Source organism: Pteropus alecto, unplaced genomic scaffold (assembly GCF_000325575.1).
Source record: "Pteropus alecto unplaced genomic scaffold, ASM32557v1 scaffold18, whole genome shotgun sequence".
Lineage (NCBI taxonomy): Eukaryota > Metazoa > Chordata > Mammalia > Chiroptera > Pteropodidae > Pteropus > Pteropus alecto.
In genome coordinates, this window is record NW_006440649.1 from 601,060 (window position 1) to 610,997 (window position 9,938).

Consider the following 9,938-nt stretch of genomic DNA (forward strand, 5'->3'; position numbering starts at 1 on the left):
TGGAATATCATCCACCCTTAAAAAGAAACTGACACACACGACCACGTGGACGACCCCTGACGACATTGAAATAAGCCAGTCACAAAAGGACAAATACTGTCAGGTTCCAGTGACAGGAGGTCCCTACAGCAGCCAAACCCAGAGACAGAGAGCAGAATGGTGGGGGCCGGGGGCCGCGGGGAGCAGGGAGTGAGCGTGTGACAGGGACAGTTACAGCTGGGGCAAGTGAGAAGTTCTTTAGGGGCATGGTGACGACGGCGCCATAACGTGACCTCTCTGAAAGCCACGGGACTGCACACTTAACGGGCGAAGACGGTAATTATGTTACGCATATTTGACTACAATAAAAAAAAAGCACACCGATAAAAAAAAAGCACACCGTATCACTCCTCAACAAATAAATTTCGTTTTTAACGTTGTGATGACAGCACCTTTTACCACTTTGCAAGTCTATCCGTTTTTTAGCGCATTGGGAAATGTTATTCTGAGAAGCCTCCAGGGCTGTGGGACAGCTCAAAGGTGTCCCCACACCCAAAACACAAACAGCCTCGGGACCCCTGGTCTACAGGAGGGCTCCAAATAAAGCGGCCGGACTATCCGGAGCCCAAAAAACAAATGAGCGTCATCGCCACCGGCTCGAGCGGGGGGGCTTTGCTGATTTTCTGGAACGCTCTGCTCGCGTGTTCTGTGCAGACTGAAGGCAGGCAGGAGTCTGTGGGGATGGAGGCGGGAGAGCGTTTCTTTCCTTACCAAACCCACGGTTTTTAACAAATCCCAAACCCCGCGAATTCTTGCTGAGCTCACGAAATTAATGAAGCCCCCGTTTGCAACGGGCTCCGAAAACCGTGCTCACAGAGGAAACTCCGAGACAGGCTTTTCCCTTCCTCAACGGAGATGATGAGGGCTTGATGGTGACGGTCGCTATTCAGAGATGGAGCCGGAGGAGATGAATTACATGGAGGAGGGGTTTCTGCCCTCCCGCCTTCCCCAAACCCAAGGAGGTCCATCCACTTCGGGTCCCCAACCGCTTGTCATGAGAACCGGCCTTCGATGACCAAGTGACACAGCATCCTTCGAAGGCCGCTGAAGGGGCTCGCTTTCCCTTGCTGAGAACGCGATCAAGAAAAAAAATATATCACAGAGTCCCCAAGCACTGCAATCAGTAGGTAAGAAAAAACAGCAGTGGATGACATTCGGGGAGCCCAGCTTTGGTTCGTGCGGGCCATCGGCACCTGGGCCTTCTGTCCCAACATCGGTGCTGGGTCGTGACCTTCTGCGGCCCCCTGACCACTGGTGGCTGCACACCTGGAGGCGTCGCGGACAGCCGGCCTGACTCAGACGTGAAATCAGCCCTCACCTTTCCTCCTGAGGAGAAGCCCGAGGTCACCGGAAGCTCTAGCATCTGCCACGCTAGACCGTCCCCTCGGATGGCTACGGGACATCTGCGTCACGGCAGAAAGTTCCACTGGACACCACAGAGTCGGCTTCTGGACCGACTGTTCTTCCCTCTGCCCTAGCTCACGCCCCAGGCCCACCGCTCTTTAAAAACCGAACTAATTCTTTGCAATCACCTCGGAAAAGAGGAAGCCTTTCCTAAAGGGGAGGAAGTGAAGGACAGTGAGAATTGCGGTGCCGGGGGAGAGCGGGCAGCGGAGAAAGAGGAGGCGCGTCTGGCTGGCCCGCCGCCCACCCCGAGCACGTCTGAAACCGCACCGTGTCTCACGGCTCCCACCGCCCGAAGCTTTCGGGGCTTCGGGACGCCCTGCTCCCCTAGAAAACCGAGACTGTCGCGCTCAGTCATCTCCTGCTACACCTTTCCAGAGGATCCGCCTTCTTCCCCGCTTCCAAAACGCCCACGCGTGGACCGCCTCCCCCCGTCTCAAAACAAACGTCCCCCGCGCTCCCTTTCCGAGGGGAAAGGTTCCTCTTGCGAGAAACACTCCGCCATCCTGTTCACCTTCTCTGTAGAAACCCCCACTGCCTGTTACTCCACTCAAACACCGAGCGTCTCCTTCCCTAGACGCTCGTTCAGCCCCTCGCCGTCCCCCCCCGACCTCCAGGGCTGGACCTGTGCCGGGAGGACTGTGCGCCCGCTGCCCCGATGCTGTCACATGGCCCGCATCTGCCACCCACGGCAGCTGAAAACCCGCTCCTCCGAGGAAAGCAGAACTTGGATTCCCCAGCACCCTCCGCAGCTGTGATCGGCCCTCTCCGGAGTCCCCTCCCAGCGCTCCTGGTGGTGACACGGCCTCCGTCCCTCTGCTCCTCCGCTCCCAGCCTGTCATGTCAAATTTTGATCCTCAGAAGGCGGCCCAGGACACGGCTCACGCCAATACGATAAATGAAATCGAACCCGGCCGTCGTGCTGCGCAGCGGGACCACGGTCCCTCCTGGGGTTCAGAGTTCGTTGTCCTCACCGGGAACAGGAGAGTCTCGATACATAACTCACAAATCCCGTCCACCGGGTGTGGGCATAAAGGTGTGACTGGTCTTGCTCGGGTCGTCCGTACACATATTCCCCTTTGTCATGACACACAGAGAAGGTGTAGGGACAGAAGAGAGAAGCAAGACATGGAAGGCAGACACAGATGCAACAGCTCAGCGGAGAAGGAACGTTCCAGTTTAACGGCCCCGCCCATCAGCTGCAAGTACCTCGGACTCACCACGACCACCGAGCCCCTGAGCGCGCGCCTCTGCTGCCGCCGAGAAGCATCTCAGGCCACGGAGATCCAAGGGCCACGTGCCCAGCTCCTCCTGAGTTATTCTGAGATCTGGCCAGAGCAGGACAGAAGACACCAGACACCGTCGACTCCAGAACCGTGCCGGCAGCTCGGACGGTGGGTGTCGGCCTGAGAACTATGCAGGCTGCCACGGCTGCTCGTCAGTGCTCGCTCGTTCTTAGCCCTGCTCCTCCCAACCACGTCCCCACGCCACGTCCCACGCAGAAGACGCCTCCAGCATGTTTTCATGATGCTCTGAGATGTCCAGAAAGAAAATAGAAGAAATGCAAAGGAAGTGGAGGCCCTTGCCCAAGACACCACAGGGCACACGCCATCTGCGTTCCTACTACGCGCCTCGAAACAGGTCAAGTTCAGCGAAAACGCAGCCTCCAAATTACAGATGGGACGGGACCGGCTTCTCACTCGGGAATGTTTCTCTCCCAGAAGCCACACTCTGAAAACACGGTCGAGTGTTCCCAGCTAGTCTGGAACGGCCTGGACAGCCCGCGCTCGCAACTGAAATATAACCTGCTCGTGACAAATACATCACAGCAGGACGGCATAACGTGCCCACCGGAAAGGGGGACACTGTGCCTCTCCATCGTAATGCGGTTTCCGGGAGAAATGGAGTTTTCCGCACATACAGGGGGACCCTGGACCGAAGGCGTGACAGAAATGTAGGGCCATCTCCCACACACACTCTCAGCCTTGGCTGGCCTCCAGCAGAAGCGACCGTCACGAACAGTGGCTGGGAAGGCAAGAAATGAGTCTTCACCCTTCGTCTGTTCAGCCAGCATTCCGCAGAAGGTGCTAGAATGCAAATAAGCACCCGGGGCCGGGGAAGAAGACGGTCCACACCCCACCCCCACTCCCACTCGACTGCTTCCCAGCTGGGGGCCCTGCCTTGCGGCTCTGCTCCGACCAGTCCCTCGTCTCAGGCAGCTGTCACCCCAACCTGGGGGCGGGGGCGGGGGCACCTTCAGGATAAGTGGCTCTCATCAGCCGGCTAGTCTCAGAAAGGAGCTTAGCTGTGGACTTCGCCCAGCGACACTGACGCAGATGCAGAAAAAGTCATGAACAAACAAAGGTCACTTCTGGATGACCCAACCTCCTCTTTCCTCCTGACACGCACAGGGGTGCCCCTGTACCCCCTAAACCCCCTCATTTTATGCAACAACCCTGCTCTGCTCTGACCAAGCCTGCACCGACCCCTTCCAACCCTGCGGCATAAATAACTGATGAGGTTTAATGCACTACCTTCTCCCTGAGACCGTCAGCATTTTAACCGGGACAGAGTCCGCATTGAGGAAGTAACTCTCGTGGCGCAGAAGCAGCACCTGTGATCCAGGTGTAATGAGAATCGGGCACAAATGAAGATCAGCAGCGAGAACGTACAAGTCACACCGGGGAGGTGGTCTGTGGATTCAAGCAGGCAGGGACTGCACGCCTGTCTGTGAAGAGACAGACATCACCTTCGGCTTTCTGGGGCCAGAGGGTCTGTGCTGGAACGTTCTTCCTAACGAGAAAGCAACCACAGACAGTACGCACACCAACGGGTGTGGCTGGGTTCCAATAAACCTTTGTGGGCAGTGACATTCGAAATTCATGTCCTTCTCACGCGTCGCAAAATATTATCCTTTCTTTTTGTTGACACTTAGAAATACGAAATCGTTCTTAGCTTGCAGGCTGGCGGGCCACATCCGGCCCCCACCTTAAAGGGCGCCCGTCTCGAGCGCGAGCTCAGAGGTGTTTTCAGAATCGGACACCGTCATTTCGTCCGGCTTGCCGCATACGCAGCCCGGCCTCCCCTGCCCCCGCCCCGCGCACTGGACTGTCGCCCCCAGAGTCCCGAGGGAACCACGGAACCCTAAGACTGAACAGCGCCGGGAAGCAGGGGGAAAACAGCTTCCAGCGTCTGGAAGCGCGGAGGTGCCCTGGCAAAAAACGAGGGCTTTCAAGTCACACTACCCGCCTGCCACCACGCGGCGCACAGCGGCACAGTGCAGAGCTGCGGACCTGCTCCTTTCCGGCCCTGGCCTCAGTTTCCCCACCTGCACAGGGGCTACAGAAAGCCCTTAGGACGCTCGCCTGGGGGGCGTGGATCCCCACATACCCAGAAAGGTGCCGGCTGCAGGATGAGTGATTTCCATCCTCATCTCCCTCCCAGGCTGAGCTACGTTCCCATTCACATCCCGAAGTTCAGGTTCGGGCATCCACGAAGGGCTGTGACCATGGCACTGAGAACCAACCAGGTCGATGTGACGAAGCCTCAGTTCCCACAGCAGAGGTCAAAGGCAGGACAGGCCACCCCTCCCTGCAGGTCAAAGTCTCAAATGAGGTGGGGGGGCTCATCCTCCCACCCGGCTCTGCCATCTCACTCTGCCTTCAGCCTGTTGCTTTTACTGTCCCTCGCAACTACGCAACTACGTAGATTCATAGCTTATAACAAAGACGTGAAGTAACAGTAACAAAATAGCAGAGAGAACTATTTAGACAACGTCTCTTCAGGAGACCAAACCCCAGAGTTTAGCGTAATGTGCTGTCTCAGTGTAACTAAGCTCCCCGCCAACCCTACAGCGCTCACGGCAAAATCGCTGAGTGTCAGCAAATATTAAATGACCACCTGGCTGTGAGCAGCTTTTTTAAAAAACACTTTCGCATCAGAAGTGTGCTTTTCATTTTGCTTGCGTTTATGAGTGGAGAAATAATTCCTATTACTTAAAGCTATGGGCTTCTGATCACTGCCAAGCAAGATGCACCGGAAGGCAACCCAGACCGCTTCTCCATGTGTAAGCACGAGCGTTGTGAGTCCGTCTGCATGCTCCCTCAACGCTCAGGAAGGAAGCCATCTGTGTCCGTTCCATCAAAGATGACAGGGGTGACCTGAGGGATCAGATTTCTCAAGTATCTCCCCAACTCTGAGTCGCCGGACTGTGGCTTTCTGAGCCTGTGCCTTCCATCCGCCACCTTCGTCTCCATGTGGACCGTCCAGAAAGGGTGGGGGCTGGACTCCCGTCTGATTTTCTGCGTTCTGTTCTGCGAAACACCTAGAACGTATTCAGCAGTGACATGCTCTCCCTTTCTCTTTGTGTGTGTGTGTTTATTTGGGGGAGGGGGACAGGCCAAGACCGAGGGAGAAAAGGGACCATGTAAACACAAAGACGACAGAACCCCACGTCCCGTGACATCAGCCAAGGGCCTGGTTCCTAACCACCTGCACCCAGCGCCCCGACCTGCAGGCCGTGCGCAAACCCCGGGCGGGGGAACATGCGGTCACGTGGCTCCCGGAGATGCAGTGTCCCCGTCTCTCCCCCGGCCCCCCACAACCTCTTACCTTCCCGCAGAGAGGCGGGAGAAAGCCACCGTGCCACATATCTGTGTGACAGGAGATTCACGTCCCGTGTAAGATGAATTTACGTGTCTGGTCTCCTAGCGAGACAGGGGGCAAAGCGCCCCAGCACACTGGCGGAGGGCGGGTGGGGGGGGCAGTGAAATTCCAAAGCGAGGCCCGGGAAACGTAAACAACAGCAAACGCGATGCTCAGGAAGATGAGGCTGTGTCGTGCGTTTACGAAGCAGGGACTTCCGGCTATGCAAAGCTGGCGTGTCTGCTCCCCGTCCGCCCCTCAGCTCGGAGCGTGAAGGGGGGACGTCTCGTCCCACCCCAGCATCGGAAACTAAAGGAGCGCGCCACATTCCGATGCGGGCGGCTCGTGACCACCAAAACCGCTTCTGCCCTCCCCGGGCTGCTGCCCCCTGCCACATCGCCCTCGGCCTCCGAGAAAGTCAAGGTGAACCTTATGGGGTGCCTGTGTTCCCCTCTGCTCGAGTCACATCCCACGGACATTTTGAAAGAGATGCTCCTATTACCTACGCTCATCTTTAAAAAGCAACTCACAAATGAGCGTGTGCAAACTCGGCTGACCTCCCAGGGAGGCCGGGGACGAGCACGCGGGATTGTGCCAGGAATTCCTGATGTTGTCCTAAGGTTACACGAGACGCCACCATTGGAGGAAGCTCAGTGATGGCCCCCAGGATCTCTCAGCACTATCTGTGCAACTTCTTGTGAGCCTACGATTAACCAAAATAAATCATTTAAAATAAATATTTTTTTCCCACTAAATAATTTTTAAAAACCTAACAGTCTGCGTTACTAGGGCAACCTCCTGGTGGTTTGGAGGACTAACCAGGGCAAACCCAAGGGACATAAATGAACCCCATAAAGGCCTTCCTAGTCCATAAAAACTAACTGCAACAAGCACAGCCAGTGTTCTTGTAACTAACAAGGAAGAAAGAAAAGGTCTTCCGTTGCATTAAAATTTAATATTCTGCAAATACTAGAAATAAACAGTCCGAAATGAAATTTAGAAAACATGATCCAAAAGAATGCACCCAACGTTCTAAAATGTGAACCACAAAGCGCTGCCGTCGTCACAAGCCAACCTCTACCCAGCCTCGAGTGCCCGTCATCCTAAAATGCAGCCCGGCTGAGTGATCGATAAGGGCCTGTAAGGAAGAAGCTGGTCTGTCAGCATCGAAGGCTGAGAGGTGACACCGGGACCACCTCCGGGTGCTGCTCCTGGGACGAGTCCTTCATGTGCACGTTTCAGAGGTTTAAGCACAGACGTTCCAGCTGTCACTCACCTATTCTGTCAACCAAATACGTATTAATCGAAAGAGAAAAAAGCAGCTGCCGACGGCCGGAACGCACAGCGAGGCTGTGGAACGTGGGTAGCGTCAGAGACCAGCACCATCAGGCAACGATGGCAACCCCTTAAACGCACACGGCACACAGCACACGGCCCATGGCTTTGAAGTCCTTCCCAACTCCCACCTGCTGAGAGGTCCCACGGTGCCCTCGCTGGCACAAGTCAGCAAACACAACCTTGACCCACTACGTCGTGGCCGCTGGCTCAGGGACACCGACTTATCAACGCAGAGGACAGGCGAATGTCTTTTAAAGAATGGGTCTCGGGATTGACCTCCCCTGAAACACAGAAGTACTTACGGAATTCATCTGTATGACTCCAAGTCAGACGAAACTTTCCTGTCAATTTTCAAAAACAGATTCCACCGCCCTTGGAAGCCAGCCATGCTTCAGGATATTTTTAATTAAACAAAACTGTGTTCATTTGCAGACCGAGCTGAGAAGCTGTTTTCAGGCACTGGTGGTTACGTGTTTCCCCCGAATGGCATCGAAAGGTCTCGCTTCAGAAGCTGTCGTCACACAGTGTCGTGTGCCCGAAAACCACGTCTTTAGGAATGGACATTTAAACCCAGGACTTCCAAGTTCGGCACCCACAAAACTGAAGGAAAAGGAAGTGCCCAGACAAAGCTCACTCTGATGGATTAAAACAACCTTACACACACATACACACACAGAAACAACCTTACACACACATATACACGCGCGCGCGTGAGCCACGCCGACGCATAAAGCCAACAGCTTCTTTAAGATGCTGGCTCACTTTCCACCACGATTTGGGGGAGGGGCCATCCTCGTAAACCCCACGGGGCGAGGATGCCCCGTGAGCCCCGAGAAGGCGCCGTCAGCCCCAACGCCGCCACTGTGTCCCGCGTGGGCGAGATCACGTCTCAGAGGTGGCCGAGACACAGGGAGCTGTCTGGACAGACCGAGAAGACACAGGCCGTCAGCCCCGTGCCTGACAGCGGCCTCACACCTCGAGGAGATTCTGCCGGGTGAACCCTCAGCCACCCGCCGCAGCCCGCGACGCCCCATCGGAACGGCAAGGTGCGTCGCTTTAACCCATATGGGGGCCCTGTCTTTTTTTAATATAGAAAACTGAAGTCGCAAGTTGCGTCCTCGGCTGTGGAGGTGCTAAGCTCCCGTCTCCTTTCAAGAAAGAAAGTTTGCCGGGCCTCACTCGCCCGGCCACGAATGAGGAGGGCGGGCGGCCGTCCCTGCCACCACCCACACTGTCCCTGGTGCAGACCACCCCGCCCCCCGCCCCAGGTGGCTGGCGGAAGCTCAGCCACACCCGCAGAGGCCCCCGGCTGTCCCGGCTCGGCCCACCCGCACCCCTCATGCCCCACGGGCCTCCTCGCCATTAAAACACTGGTGCCTCCAACTGTGTCTCCTCGGGGCCCGAGGACACCCCACGGCAGCCGCTTCCGGGCTGTTAAAAATCCCTCTCCAAATGCAAACGCACTCACGTGTGCGTGCTCGCCTGGGGCACGGGGACACTCACTATGCGCACACACCCCGCTGACTGCCAGCGCTGCAGGATTCTGTACGTGTGAATTTTCTTTTTGGCTAAAATCTGCCTGTAACCCCCGATCCCTGTAGATGGTGACAAGGTCGATTTAACGTCCACGCACGTTTCCCGACGGGCTGAGCCAGCTGACGTCCTGCCTTCTCGTTCCGGGCCCCCAGCTGTCCACACTCGCTCCGTGTCACGGTCGGCACAGAGCCACAGCTGCCACACGTCTGTGCTTCTGGTGGGTGCCGCTTCTGTGTGCAGCGGCCACCGAGCACGGGGCTGAAATGCTGCCTGGGGTCCCTCCGGGCGACGGAGGCGTGAGGCGCCTCACGGGGGGAGATGCGCGGGACGTGAGCACGGGGCAGGCGGGAGTCACGTGTCGTTGGCCGCGGCCTCACTGTGGACGCATCGACAACACACACGCGACAGAGTGACTGTGAGCAGAGGTGCCCAGAAAACAAGACTATGTCTTCACCGGCTGCAAAAGTACCATGGCTCGGAGGAGCCCGACGCCATCATTCCCCTGGGGCGAAGCTTCGCGAAGCCTCAGCCACCTCACAGTATGTCACTACTGTGAATAACGGAGATCTGGGCTGGATGCGTCAATGACATAAAGACGGAGCCACCACCCGTCACCTGCACTCGACCTAGAAAAGGCCGCAGAGCATCTTACCACATTTTCCTACAGAACGTCCCCTGCACAGCACGAGGCATCACTGTCGCCTCTCCCTGGTCCCCATTCCCTCCGCTGCCTCGTCCCTGAAGTCAGACCGGGCTGACCCCGTCCCGCGAAGCGCTCTCCGCCCTCCGCCCTGCTCAACACGGGGAGCCGGTTCAAGTAAATGGACAAGGGCGGGCAGGACGGGTACAGCCGCAGCCCAGGAGGACGAAGGGGACATTCAGGAGCAGCTCCGGAATGCGTCTCCATTTTTCAAGGGACAAATAGAGGGACAGAAATGCACCATTTGGGGCACGAATCGACGGCCGGTTAGGAAGCG